This window comes from Mesoplodon mirus (assembly GCF_964341445.2).
Source record: "Mesoplodon mirus genome assembly, chromosome: 12".
Classification (NCBI taxonomy): Eukaryota; Metazoa; Chordata; class Mammalia; order Artiodactyla; family Ziphiidae; genus Mesoplodon; species Mesoplodon mirus.
In genome coordinates this window covers 78,478,477-78,494,587 of record NC_138988.1, presented here as the reverse complement: position 1 = coordinate 78,494,587, position 16,111 = coordinate 78,478,477, and positions in this window count along the sequence as shown.

Here is a 16,111-nt window from a genome sequence, read left to right as displayed (position 1 = left end):
CCAGAAGAGAATGTCTGGTGACTATATTGAGGAATTGCCCAGTCACGAGAAGGGTGTTGAAGATGCTGGGAGACTGAAGGAAAATGACAAATGTTTACTGCATACATATGTCTGCAGTTCATATTCATTTGAGAGCAAGGCATTCAGTTTGGCAGTGAGCAGGGCACAGGAGGAGGCTGAAGGGGCCCCAGTCAGAGCTGTGGGCTGGGAGAACCACTAAAAATGGAGGAGCGTCTCTGGACCCCACTGATTGAGGGATGTTGAGTTGGATTCATACTGATGAAATTCTTTAACCTCCGTGTTAATTTCCTCCTCCTGTGAGAGGCTGGTGAACTCGTTTTTTAAGGGTAAGCAGAAGCAGCCCTATGATTAAATCCACTAAATAATTCAGTTCATTCTTTAGCATCAGCTTAGTCCCCACTTCCATTCTTCACGTGAACATCAGAGTAGAGTTCATAAATGGTGCATCGCTGTACAAGCCTTGCTATAGCAAAACACTCATTGAGAATCCAGGCCCTTCCCCTGTAACCAGAACCTGGTAAAAACAAGCAAACCAAACAAATAAACAAACAGAAAACCTATTCTCCAGGAAAAGAAAGAGACACACCTGACACCCACCAGGGGAGTCTGCTTAGTGAAAACAAAATATTTTTCTTCTCACTGTTTCTTTTGTTACCATATAAAGAGGCTACTGAGCTTTCACAAGCTGGCCGGGCTCTGTCATGGGCAGAGTGACAAGCACGATTCCTGTGGGCATAACTGCGTGAGGTTTCCTTTGTTTCGTCATTGTTGACTGAAGCAATCGATGGTTTTGGGTTCCTATTTAACATCCCTCTTTCCCTCTACCAACCTCTGAACTGCCCAGTGCCCTGATTGAAAATTCGTGGGTCAGCATAATTCTGCTTGAGGACTTGAACCCGAACTAAAGATTGTATGGTTGGTGTCGCCACCATACCCTCGGATCTGGGCTCTGTCTTGGCACCAAGCTGACATTTGACACAAGTCTTGAGCAAATGACAAAGAGGCAGTGTGACCTGACACAGCAATTCCCAGAGGCCAGGCCCTCTCAGGGGACAGCAAACGGGGTCACTCTTCCTGAGATGGATGCTCTGGGGAAGGCTTGAACTTGTTTGGGGCCCTGGCAGGTGAGGGTGATGGCTGAAGTTGGGGAGGGGGACAGAGGGGAGGAGGCTCTTCCAGCGGTGCGAAAAAGGCAGCATCTCATGGGTAAACTGCAAACCCCCAAATCCCTCCGTCAGGCAGACCCAAGTGGGCTGACGGGCAATCCTCTCTCCTGCCCCCTCCAGGTGCCCTGCAGACGGCATCTCACTTCCTTGATTTCCCTGCCCACTCCACTGCCACCACACTTTTTTTTTTCTACTATTCTTTTTTATTTTTATTTTTATTAGTTTCTGCTTTATAACAAAGTGAATCAGTTATACATATACATATATCCCCATATCTCTTCCCTCTTGCGTCTCCCTCCCTCCCACCCTCCCTATCCCACCCCTCCAGGCGGTCACAAAGCACCGAGCTGATCTCCCTGTGCTATGCGGCTGCTTCCCACAATCTATCTACCTTATGTTTGGTAGTGTATATATGACCACGCTTTTTTAAAAAAACATTTTTATTGGAGTCTAGTTGATTTACAATGTTGTGTTAGTTTCAGGTGTACAGCAAAGTGAATCAGTTATACATACACATATATCCACTCTTTTTTTTTTTTAAGATTCCTTCCCCATATAGGCCATTACAGAGCATTGAGTAGAGTTCCCTGTGCTATACGGTAGGTTCTTATTAGTTATCTGTTTTATATATAGGAGTGTGTATATGTCAATCCCAATCTCCCAATTTATCCCTCCCCCCACTTAGCCCTTGGTGACCATAAGTTTGTTTTCTACGTTTGTGACTCTACTTCCATTTTGTGAATAAGTTCATTTGTATCCCCCCTTTTTTTAGATTCCACATATAAGTGATATCATATGATATTGGTCTTTCTGTGTCTGACTTACTTCACTCAATATGACAATCTCTAGGTCCATCCATGTTGCTGCAAATGGCATTATTTTGTTCTTTTTACCATGCTCTTTTAAACAAGATTTCAGCTGCTAAGATCGTTAAAAAATGCACGAGCAAGTGATGGATTCCTGCTTCCCTGGGGTAACTCTGCCCAGTTAGGGCCCCTCTTGCTGGATTTCCTTTATGAAAGATGGTGAGAGTTCTTTCTGGAGCACTAAGGCTACTCCCCCCATTCTTCTATATTTTTACAAGTACAAAGGGACAGGAAGTCTCTCTTTCTCTTCCTCCTATGCTCTCTATTCTCCAGGGGAGGGGAGAAAGCACATGCTGTTACTCACACAGGCCCTCAGAGTAGGCTCCGTTGGACTATTTTTAGAGGAGGGCAATAGCATCTGTGAACACACCAGTTCTGTATGGACTGGTGTGAACTCACTGGGCTGCTGCTGACAGCAGAATCATGGCAACAATGAGAGATCCTTCCTAGAAAGCCCTGCTAAGATGGCTGTTCTGGATTGAAGGAGAATAGAGGCAAGGAAAGTAGTGGATGCAAGTTTAGGGACCCTTCCTCAAATACCCTTGAGAACGACTGGGCTTGTGCACTGGTTCTCAAAATTTGGTGTGTTTCAGACTCACCTGCACGGCTAGCTAAGACTCAGGTCATTCTCTGGGGCCACCCGCAGAGGGTCTGATTCAGTAGGTCTGGGGTGAGGTCTGAGAATCTGAATTTCTTTCTTTTTTTAAATTTTATTGAAGTATAGTTGATTCACCATGTTGTGTTAATTTCTGCTGTACAGCAAAGCGATTCAGTTATACATATATACATTCTTTTTCATATTCTTTACCATTATGGTTTATCACAGGATATTGAATACAGTTCCTTGTACTATACAGCAGGACCTTGTTGTTTATCCATCCTACATGTAATAGAATCTGCATTTCTAACAAGTTCCTGGTTTTTTTAAAATTTCTATTTTATATTGGAGTATAGTTGATTCACAACGTTGTGTTAGTTTCAGGTGTACAGCAAAGGGATTCAGTTATACATATACAGGTATCCTTTTTCAAATTCTTTTCGCATTTAGGTTGTCACAACAAGTTTCTGTTAAACCCGCTGACATGACTGGTTTGAGGACCACACTTGGGGAACCACTGGCCTGGAGCCTCATTCCCCCAACCTGTTGTTGGTTACACAGTATTATGGAAAGACTTTGGAGTTTGGAACCAGAGAGCTATGAGCACAAAGCTTGTTCCTATTCCTCATTACCTGCATGACCTTGAGCAAGTTACTTAACCTTGCTGGGAATTAATTCCCTCCTTGCTGTAAATACACCCACTGATGAGGTCATCTCTGTAAAGCCCATAAGCACAGTGCTCGGCAAATGGTAGGTATTTAAAGAACAATCACTCCTTTTCTTTCGCTGCCCTTACGGATACCTTTGGAAAAGTCACTTGAAGGGGGAGTGCTAGGCCAGACTGACGCTGCCAATGCACGAGAGCCCCTGGGGAAAGTTTACAATTATACACGTCCCTGTTTCCTTGTTCACTACCTGGCTCACATGGGGTGGGGATGCCGCCCTTTCCCCAGGAAGGAGAGAGTCTCCGAGCCCTGAGGGGGACTCCGAGGGGCAGCCCTGCTCACCTCGCCAGTGTATTTCCACCTGCCTGACTTGAGGACTTCTCATTCAGTCCTTCATGAGGTTCCCAGCTCCTTCCTAAAAGGAGCCTTTGCCTAAATCCTTCCCTCTGCCTCTTATGCTTTTTCCTCACCTTCAGTCTGATAAACCCTTATCCTGCATTTTCTTCAGCTCTCAACTCAATTACCATTTCCTCAGGGAAACTTTGACCATCCATCTAGGCCTGAACACGCTAAGCTCTCATAGAACTGTGTACAATTCCTTATATGTTTATATTTGATTAAATTCTAATTAATATCAGTATCTCTGTTGAACTCTAAAGCTCCGCAAGGGTGAGAGCATTTGTCCATATACCTTTATCCTCATACTAGGTGGTAGATGTTTATCATGCGTGTGGTCATGTGGTAATTACAAATGGTAATTGAGATGTGATTTGAATCCAGGCATTTTTACCTGGGAGCCCATTATATCTTAACTATATGCTAACCCTGACCCACCTATAAAAATGTGGCCAGTTCTCTTCATTATGAGTCCTATGTCTTGAAGACAGAATGCAGAACTCATGTATCTTTCCTTGCCACTTCAGTTCAGGCAAGTGGCCCAGGCTCTACCAGTCACACTAAGCTGTGTGAGGCTGACTGAGGAGCGACAATATAAAGAAGCAGGTTCCATGAAGAATACATCTTTTAACCAGGATGGTGGTGAAGGCATCAAGCTTTTAGAAGATAGGAGTGGTGAAAGTTCTGGCATCTGACATCCAGCAATGTGGGCACAGTCTGTCACGTTCATGCCCCATTGTGGGGTGGTGAGCTCTGCCTGGAGTAGGTCTGTGGTTGAACTGGGCACTCACTGTTTGTGCATCGGTAGCCTCCATACAGATTCTCTGGGCCTCCCACAGATTCCGGGAGATAGCTAATACACAGGAATTGTTCAATTCTTCAGATTAAACTGGCTAGAATAAATCTGTAACTAAGAACCCCTGTACTTACATTCTATCCCTGGAATAATGCATAGCATGTAACAGGTGTTCTGTGATATTTGTTGAATGGAATAATTTAGTAAGTCTTTACTATGCTTAAGCACGTGCATAGGAAGCTGTGTGGATTGATCCTGACAAACTTATTAATGTCATCTATTCCAGTAGACTGTAGAATCCCTCAAGATATTTGCTGTCCCTCCATAGAAAGGATTAAATTTATCTGCTTCATTGATGCAGGCTTGGCCATGTCTTGCTGTGGCTGGTGAAATCCCAGCAGAAGTGATGTATATCATTTTTGAACAGAAGTTTTAAGAACCAGCATCTGAGCCTCTGTGTTCTTTTATTTTCCCTCTCTGAAAAGAGGCAAGATTCCAAAAAGAGACTGCTCTGTTAGCTGAGGTCCTAGAGAGAATGTGACACAAAGAAGGGATGAGGCTGACCTGCAGTGAATATGCAGCATGGTGGAGGGCAAGTCAGGGAGATGCTGACATTGTTTATTTCCTTGGTATAACCTAGTTTGTCCTAATGGGTACACTCGCTTATAGATGCAGACACCAAGGACAAATGGTAATTGAGATATGATTTGAATCCAGGCATTTTTACCTGGGAGCCCATTATATCTTAACCATATGCTAACCCTGACCCAGCTTAATGAAGAAGACAAAAGTAAACACCAACACCAATCATCGATATAATTATGAATGAGAAATTAGAAATAACCACACATTCTGAGGATGTTTAAAGCACTATTAAACAGCACCTTGCAAGATAATATGTAAATGTATTTGGAGACTTGGATGAGAGGATAATTTTCTATGGAACAAAATTAACCTCAGAAGATAAAAAGACATGAAACAGAATGACCACCACAATAGAAATGGAAAAAATTATTAAAGATCTACTACCCACCTCCCTGACTCCTACACCTGCTGGCCACTGCTGAAAATATAGCTTAGATTCCTTCATGGATGAATTGTTTTAAATCTTTAAATAACAGGTAATTCCAATGCTATTTAATCTGTTCCAGAGCACTGAGAAATATACAAAGCTTTCAAATTATTTTTAGAAAGCCAAAGTAACATTGTACCAAAATCTACAAAGATAGCACTAAAGAAGAAATCTAACATCCAATCTCACTTAAGAATAGGGCTGACAAATCTTAAATTAAATATTAAAAAACATAACTCAACAAAACATTAAAATACAGCAAATGAAATTCATTTCGCCAGCTAAGTACTTGACATATATTATGATAATGCATTCTACTAATATAGATCAAAGGAAAAAAATGTTCATCTCAATCAGTGGCCAGAAGACATTTAATGAAGTTCAATAATTAGTTCTGATTTAGAAACACAGACAAGCATGCAAACACATAGGAAAACTATAATAGGAGAACACTTTCTTCACCAAACAACAATAAAAAATGTATTTCAAGCCCTAAGTCAGCACATTATGTGACTTTAAAAGACACTAGAAACTTTAAAACAAGGCTCCTCACTCTCAGGACTATTTTGAGACATTGTTTGATATGCACAGTCTACTACAGTTAGATAAATGTAGGAGTAAGTGACAGAAATATTATATCAAGAAAACTAGGAAAATAAATTGAATAAACTATGAGAACAATGAGATCTCAAAAATGTAACTGTTTTTATAAAAGTAATAAGTACATATACACAGAACTTTTGTTTCTTCTTAAAATAGAATAAGAAGGACTAAATTTACCTTCCTAATGGAAACAACCCAAAACCTGATGAAATACATAAAACAACAGTTTTTGAAACAATGGTCATCAGGCAGTGAAGCACACTGATTCCTGAAACAGGGAAAGCAAACGATGTGAGTCTTCTGATTTCTTCAGTTTACTGCCTTTAGACAGTTTCCAGCCTGTGGTTCAGGGAGTGGAAACCAGGTGGAACTCAGCTGATTCCCTGAGTTGAGGAAATTGTTTTAGGAAAGAGCAATAATTCAGGGAATAGAAGAAAAAATTTTAAATCTATAATTAAAATCTTCAGAGGATCAAGAGAAGTTACTGCATCCATAGAATAAGACTAACATCTTAGTGAAAGGAGCAGTTCAAGACAAGAAGAATTCTTGGAAGTTGGAAATATGAGAGAAGAAAAATAAAGGAAGGTTGGAAAATAAAGTTAGAGAAATTTTCTTGGATATAGAGCAAAAAGTAAAAAACAAAACAAAGCAAAATCCCACACAAAAAAACCCTGAAAAGTAAAGAGAAAAATTAAGAAACTTGGAGAATCAACCTAGTAAATAATAAGAATTCCAGAAATAGAAATTTAAAAAAAAAAACAAAAAACTGAAAGGAGGAAGAAGAGTATTAAAATAATACAAGTAAACATTTCACAAGAGAAGAATTTCAGTTTACTGATAGAAAGAATACACCAAGGACACAGTACAATGAAAGAAAAAAATGACTCATATCAATGTGACTCATCATGAAATACCCATAAGTTGGGAATAAAGAGAAAAAAACATAAATGTTTCTAAGAGGAAAATTAGATCTTTGCTGGAAGAATAAGAGTGGTATTTGTCTTCTCAATATACATACGGGAAGCAAAAAAGACAATGAGAAAACATATTCACAATTCTAAAGAAACGATTATTACTATTATGTTTGTGTGTGTAGAGGGGGAGCTGAATTCTATACCTAGCCAAACAAAACAGAAGTAAGGGACTTCCCTGGTGGTGCAGTGGTTAAGAATCCGCCTGCTAGTGCAGGGGACACAGGTTCGAGCCCTGGTCCAGGAAGATCCCACATACCACAGAGCAACTAAGCCCGTGCACCACAATGACTGAGCCTGTGCTCTAGAGCCCACAAGCCACAACTACTGAGCCCACGTGCTGCAACTACTGAAGCCCGAGCACCCAGAGCCAGTGCTCCGCAACAAGAGAAACCACTGCAATGAGAATCCCAAGCACTGCAACGAAGAGTAGCCCCCGCTCGCCGCAACTAGAGAAAGCTCGCGCACAGCAACAAAGACCCAAAGTAGCCAAAAATAAATAAATAAAATTAAAAAAAACAGAACAAAACAGGATTAAGAGAATACGACTATATTTTAAGACTAGCAATGTCTCAAAAATGTATTCCTCATAAACTCTTTCTCAAATGATACTGTAGGATGTGCCTCTCAAAAACAAGGGGTTAAAAAAAGAAAGAGGAAAACATGGGACCAGAAATTCAGAGAAGGAAGGGAAAGTCCCAGGACTACAGTGGAGCAAATCATCCTCAGTGGGAGAGGAGGAAGGATGGCTCAGGTGAGATTTCTTTAGGAAAAAAATTGAACGGATAGATTTTTCTGAGGGAAATGACTGCAAGGAAATAGACTCAGATGGGTTTTACAATTCTTTGGGAGGGCTTGCTGGGAATTATCATCAGTAAATTTATCTACTTACATGTATTAGATAAGTCTTGTTCTAATTTTTTTTCATTCTTTTAAGTACAGAATTAGTTATCAATAATTTTTATACCTTTCCAATGTTAAAAGAAAAAATTTCAAAATGGTAAAATTATGACTCTCCTACAACTATAAAGTGAACACATGTCAAAGATTTTATTTAAGCCATCAATTAATGAGGAAACCAGTAAGATGTTGCAACCAGTTCAAAGGAGAATCCATAGAACAGATGTTTAAACAGGCAATCAGTGATACTGAAGAGGATTTCCTAATAAATGCAAAACCAGTCTCTTCCACTTGGGAGAGATCAATTGAATTTCTGCTGGGCACATTTTCATCTTTATGGACAAGATTCATTTGCATTACTATCAGTTTTCTGTAATTTATAAAGTTGTAAAATGGCTCAAAGACAATGAAAGGCAACAATCCTATGGCATCAGATAACTCTGAAAGGTCCACTAGATAATGTATAATATTTCATTGAAAGAATATTCAGGGGTTTTTTTTTTTTGCCCATTTCAAAGTTTTTGACATTTTTTCCCTAACAAACACACTCTTTAAGTTTTAAATTCTATTTTTATTTAAAAGTATAATGGAGGAAAACATGTGTACTATTAGCCATATGAAAGGGATACATACCTTTTGGATAGTTTACCCATATTGAGCTAGTAAATCTTAGAGCAGTTTATCAAAACTGCAGGCAGAATTCTAAGAGGGGCAAATTTTTGAGCTACTTTAGCATTCCTAAGTCTTTGTGACATGAAGCCTATTGTAATGAATCCTTATTGCATATTCTAAATGTATGTGCTAGAATCTTAAAGTCAAACAGTTTAGTCTGTATTGACACTGATCTTTTCCAGAACAGCTAAATGGTAATAGAAGTGGTCATAAAAGGAGGGAGAAGACAGGTACCAAAAAGCTCAGGGAGCAGAAACCAGTTCTTAGTCCAAAAATCTCGTGTGCGAGACACAAAACCTAAGTATAGTGCTCAGTACTTTCAGATGGGTGTATAGCCAAATATTTGACTTTTACTGTGAAATGTTCTTCTTCTTCCATCACTGTCTCTCTTTCATCTGGCCTTTAGGATTTGTTCTTGGAGACAAATAAGAATGCAGAGTTGGTGGAGAATCCTAACCATATGGAGGAGAATGTGCCTTAAAACCGTCACTATTTTTGAGTAATAATGATCAAGAATGAGAGGAAATTGTAAGACTTGGAGGGGGAGTTACTATAACTCACCTCCAAGAAAAGACCAAAGCTGATGCAGTTATTAGATGAAATAGAATATTGGGGGTTAAGGAAGGGGAGTGACCACAGCTATACGAATCTTGATTTACTAACAACATTCCTATTTGTAGAGTGCTAACTTCGACCAGAGATGTTCTCCATTCCAGGTACATATACAATATCTATTTTCTTTGTTACTCCCAATGGTGGTTTTTCTTAAGAGATACAACCTAAAAGATGTTCTACCCCTATACATTCGGAATCGTTTTACATCTCCTCTAGTCCACTCTCCTAAAGACAGTTTACAGCACTGACTTATGGATCAAGTTAAACAGGAACATATGATGACTGTCCTTTCTCTTCCTAGCTTCTTGGGGAGGTGTGTGTGTGTGTGTGTGTGTGTGTGTGTGTAAGGATCTGGAGGTCAGGGGAAGGGACTGAGCTTGTGTGATAATCTCACCATGCATCAGGCTCACTGTTATGTCTTTTATCCTGTGAGATAGGGGCTTTTATCCCAATTTTACAAACAAGGTCACCATGGCACTGGATTGAGCCCAACACAAGAGAGCTAGTCATCTGACTCAAGGCTGTTTTGATGGCAAACCCACTGTTTCTGCTTTACCAAACTGCCTTGATAAGTATGGTGGTTGGGCTTGTGGGAGTCTGGTTCCCAGCTGTGAATCTTCTTTTGGAGCTCTCCTCCTCACTGCAAGTTTCATTTTTCTGTGTTGTGCATCCTCATCTTCTAGCTACCCACATTTGGAGCCCCTTATTGGCCCCAGTCTCACCATCCCTTTTGCATCGTCTGTGCCTCTTGCACTATCCTATTCAGGACCCTCTCTTGGGGGAGCTTTGAACCTCTTCAAAGGTCTTCTCTCTCCTCTGACTTCTTGCATCACTTAGAATTGACTCTACTTTTCATTGGGCGCCATGTCCTGCCTTCTGTTAAGTGTTCCCTTTCCTACAGTTCAGGGCTTACTTAGATCCTGAGCTGTACTTTCAGATTCCGAGGGCAGTCATGTTGTCCTAAGCCTTTTTGAAAGTCCCCACTACACTTCAAGTCTAGGACTTCGCACAGAGAGGGTGCTCAGTAAACATTTGTTTTGGGTTTTTTAAAAAAATTTTATTTTATATTGGTGTACAGTTGATTTACAATGTTGTGTTAGTTTCAGGTGTACAGCAAAGTGATTCAGCTATACATCTACCTATCTATCTATCTATCTGTCTATCTATCTATTCCTTTTCAGATTTTTCCCATATAGGTTATTACAGAATACTGAGTAGAGTTTCCTGTGCTATACAGTAGGTTCTTGTGGGCTATCTATTTCATATATAGTAATGTGTATCTGTTAATCACCAACTCCTAATTTACCCTCCCCACCACCTTACCCCTTTGGTAACCATAAGTTTGTTTTCTGTGAGTCTGTTTCTGTTTTGTAAATATGTTTCTTTGTATCATTTTTTTAGGTTCCACAGATAAGTGATATCATATGATATTTGTCTTTCTCTGTCTGATTTACTTCACTCAGTATGATAGTCTCTAGGTCCATCCACGTTGCTGCAGTAAACACTTGTTAAACACATCCATGAATGAAAACCTTTGCAAGCATTTTCCTATCTCCTTCTCTCCACTGTTAATACAGAAATAACTGTACCTATTTCATCAGAATTCCTGCAAAAGGGATAACTTCTGGTAAATGCAAATTTTCCAAGACACTCATGAGTAATCAAGGTTTAATTTATTCCAACATTCCCAAGAACTGCTTATTTGCTTTTGCACCGGTGTCTACATTTTTACTCTTAGGGAAATAGGTGGGGATTTCAGAGCAGGCTGAAGGAGAAATTGTTTTATTCAGAGGTGTGTACACTCCGCTTGTTGGGGAGGTTGACAGGGACCCCTGGGCTCAATTCTGCACAGAACAGGACTGTCACAACTGATGCCACCACACTTACTATGCTACTCCTTCCTTTGTCCCCTTCCACTTGAATTCTCAGGACCACTCTGCTTTTCCTAGATACCATCCTTTTTTACCTCTATTCCTGCAAACTGAGGCCCTGTGGGGCTGGCCTGATCCCAGCACCCTGACTACCCCTTTCCAGAGTGTTCCCAGAAGAGGGTCACAGCCAATCCTGACTTTCTTCTATGTGCCTCCAATAATGACGGGCTTGGCCCAGTCACTTCCTGGGCATTTTCCCACAACAGAAAACTTCAGGGTAACCCCTAAAACCTGGGTCAGCCTCTGTAACCGAGACCATCCACTTCAGTAACTTTCATTCCTTTCCCATCATTTCCAATAAATTTCTTTCCAAACTACCACTTACAAGACACGTAGCCACCTATCAGTTAAAATTTTTTTTTCATCTGTTTGGTTCCAGGAATTGGGTTTCTTCACAGAAGTCATTGCCCAACTTCTTGTTTAAATGATTTAAGACAAAGCTTTGTAATCTAACATGATGGGCTTTAAGAGAATAGGTTCCCGTTTTCCGTGCAAAGAATCTGAAATACCCGGGCTGAACCCCTTTTGTTGGCTCCCACAGAATGGGAAAACCAGTGTGTGAACCTCAGGACCCACTCTTCTGGGCTCAGCCCCCCTCCCTGAACTAACAGCTTTGTAAATTTGCGTTTGCATTTTTACTGTCTCAAGCCATTCATAGGAACATCCTATTTTCCCTTTTAAAAGCCATGTTAATAATGTTAGAATAATTTGGCTGTGAAATGACATTCAGCTTTAAATAAGGTAGGGAAGGAAAGCCAATAGTTTCCTATCCATCCTTGGGGGTGGGGTGGGCGGGAAGTGCATCTTTAAGAAATTAAGGGAGAGAATAGTTCTATTTAGAAATCATTCAAGTTTCTTTCTGACATGTCATGCTTAATATCAATTATCCATTTTCCTTCTCTTTGTGCTCGACTCTGAATATTTCCTGACTCAGAAGCTAACTTTAATCTTCTGCTTTGTTTCAAGGCCTGTATTAGATTAACCTCTTTTTCTTTCCTTTGGGAATGACTGATTAGCAAGCAGATATTAAATTTAAAAATTCAACTCTGTACAGTGGATTTTCTCAAGCTCACTAGACCTTGCTAGCGATAGGGATGGGATCCTCTGTAAAACCATCACTTCATGCTGGGTTGTGGTTGCCAGAAAGACAAAATACCTTTTGGACCACATCTGGAATAACAGATACAGGGCACTATTAATCTATTCTTCTGTTCCTGCAGTGTGAGATTTCAGATTTCTTAAAGTCCAGGGTCTTGGAAAAAGGATAAGAAATTTTCAAAGTCCCAAGGACAAAGGAATTTGATAAGAAATACTTCCAATAATTGTAGAATTCAGGACTAAATGAGTCCAAGTATATAATTTAACTCCTTCATTTTAAAGATTAAGAAAATGAGGGCTTCCCTGGTGGCGCAGTGGTTGAGGGTCCGCCTGCCGATGCAGGGGACACGGGTTCGTGCCCCGGTCCGGGAAGATCCCACATGCCGCGGAGCAGCTGGGCCTGTGAACCATGGCCGCTGAGCCTGCGTGTCCGGAGCCTGTGCTCCTCAACGGGAGAGGCCACAGCAGTGAGAGGTCTGTGTACTGCAAAAAATAATAATAATAATAATAAAATAAATAAAAAGATTAAGAAAATGAGATGCAAAGTTAATTATGGGTGCGGCTCGCAGATTTTTGCAGGTCTGGCTAGGTTTCCCGTGAGTACTTTCTCTAATGCACTACGCACTGAATACAGGCTCTGGAATGTATAATCCGGTTTCATTCAGCCTGTTCTGAATTTCAATTAATTGCTCCTTCTTACAGGGTGTTCCCTCAAATGTCCCCCAGTCCCACAGTCCATTCCGTTCTGACCTCTGTTTTTTTCTATCTTCCTTTCCCTCCGATCTTTATTTTTCCTCTTTCTGACTGCTTTTACTTATTAAAAAGGCTAAGGCCTGAATAAAGTACCAGGTAATAGATTTAAGGGTCTTGATAAAGATGAAGATGTTGGTACTGATAACACGTGCAAAGCTCCTTCAATTCCATTTTCTCCTCTCATTGCAACCTAGGAAATGAGTTAGGCCAATATTATTTTTGTCATCTTATATGGAAACCAAAGCTGGGGTAAGTGAACTGATATGCCTGAGGACGCCACTCCAGGAAAAGAGATGAACTCAGGGGTCAAGCCTGTGTTTTAGGACTCTGAACCCAGGACCACACTGCGTCTCTGGAGTGTGGTTCACTTAGAGAGCGAGTCAAAAGACACCTTGCTGCCAGGAAGTACAAGGTGATTAAACTATCACAAAGGTTTTGGGTAAATGTAAGGGGAAAACAAACTTTGATGGGTCAATAAAACATAGGAATTGTTCACTAAAGGAGATTGTATCCCATAGTAGAGGGTTTACCTGAAGAAGCAGGTTCCTAGCTATTCCCTGAAGCATTCCAAAGTGTGTTTCCGGAAGACAATTCAGCAATACGTATCCAAAACAGTAAACACATGACTCACAGTAGTCTCGGGCAAGTTACTCAGTATCTTCTAGGTCATTTCTTCATCTGGTAAAAATAGGGTTTGGGAGAGGATTAAATACAGTAATGTTAAATATCCCAACGTATCTAGAGCATTCAATAAATATTGCCAGTGTTTGATCATGATATTTTCACTTGTATGAGGAAATAACAAGCACAAAGATTTAGCGATAAAGACATTCTTAACTGTGTTTTGGAAATAATAGTGAAAAGTTGGAAACAACCTATGTCCAGAAATAGGGAATTGGTAAAACAGGGCCTTCTGGCACCGCAAGGTGCTAGACTGTTAGACAGTCATTTAAATGATTATAAAATATGTTACTACATGGTAAGTTGTTTGTGGTTTATTATATTTAAAAAAAGCAAACCATAAAGCATTAAGGCCGCTGATTTTTTGTTGTTGTTGTTAAAGTGTATATATACAAGAGAGATATAGACATAGATAAAAATCTGAATGGGGTTACGTCACTATGTTAACAATAATTGACTGGGAACAGGATTATGAATGCTTTTAACTTTCTTATTTTTGCTTATCTGTTTAAAACGTTTTTTCCAACAATGAACATGTAGTTTATGTGAAAAAATGTTGTATTTATTTGAAAAATTTCAGGCTTTCTTGCCTCCCATTCTCTTCATCCGTTTTGCTGCCAGGTGCTAGAAACAGACAACATTCCCTAAACCCTCACTTAACAAATAACCCTTACTTATCCATTCTAGGACAGGCACTGTTCTACACACCAGTTGTAGAGGTACACAAGATGGGCAAAGCTGCCCCCAAAGAGCTTACACTTGAGTGGAGGGAAGCCCTAAAATAAGCCCATAAAGAAGGGGGAAGTAGACCCCGCATCCGGATGAGGTGTGTATCGCTGGGGGAGCTGCCCCTCCTAGCGATTCTAGCAATTCTCTCCCTCCTCCTCCAAGCACCGGGCAGCCTGAGGCCCAACGTCATTTGTCATTTACGTGGATAAAGGCGGCTTATCTCTTGTTAAAGTGCGTGATCTCCTTGCAGGGGAATGTGCTGTGTCAATACTGGTAACTTACACCTTAGTATGAGTCATTTCCTGCGAGCAGATTATCAGACCTTGATGCGGGAAAAAGGGCATATGTGAAAGTACACTGAAGACTAGGTGGGGGTGCAGGGGTCTGACTTTACAGCCCCTCTGCCTTCAGAAGAGTAGGGGGCATGAAGATGGGGTGGGGCTGGCCTGGGTATGCGGTAGGCACGAAAGCGGGCAGGCGAGCGGGGTCCAACTTCATGCCGTTTTTAGTTTGCCACGGACTGACCTTGGTTCCGGCAGCTTCCTTTCCGATCTGAAAGCCAGTGTCACCTTCTCTTCTCTTTCCCTGTTGTTCTGAAGTGAATTCAAGTTTTAAGTGTACTTTAGATATTATCTCTGCCATAAGCCTTGATCCTCTGGATTCCCTGACCCCACTTCATCACAAGACATTTGTCCACGTTTCTCCTACTCAAGGATTAATTTTTACATTGTGTTGTAGTTACAAATGGAGGAACTCCACTTCTCTTCTAAAAATGGATGATCATTATGCACAGGGTTTGTATCTATGGATCTTTGTAAGGTTCAATAACGTCTTTCAGCAGACACAAAAATAAATACTCTCCTCACGGTGGCACAGTTTGGGGTACATATCGGGTGTTGGATAAGTATTTGTTGGATGAGTTGAGTGAAGGAACAGATGAATGCAAAATTTGCTACACATGGGTACCACTCAACCATCCACACTGGGATTTCACGCAACAGCAAGTTGCCATGGCAACGGCCAGACTGGATCCTCTGCCACTGTGTTCCATTCCCACCCTCTCCTCTGGGCCACAACATGTGGAAAAAGGCAAAGCCTGGATCTGAAAATACTTGAGCCACGGGGCTCGTACTTAGTTACATGGTGAAACAGAGGATCTAGCTGCAAATATGACTGGCTCCGTAGGGCCAATACTGTGGTAACTGGGTGGTAATCTTGCAAAGATCAAAGGGAGCTTTGATTTTTCTGAGAGGGAAGAGCCAGGAGGAAGAGAAGTATGCTTGGATGGGAAGAAATTTCAAATACCAGCTAGGTGTTTAACAATGCAGTTGAATTTCGAACGGCTCAGTTGAATGCCTGCCAGTTTTGTTCCCACTAGCCAGACCCAATGGTCTTGTCAGGCTCGTGAACTCCAGCAAGCAGAAAGAGGCTTGAACCTCTGGCATGTATATTTACAGACCATTAGAGACATGAGAGCAATCACAATAATTCCTGGAGTGTATATCCTCCCCTCCCATAACCTAAACAAACTGCATGCAGCCTGGGCATTCTAATCCCCCCTCACCCTAACCATATCCC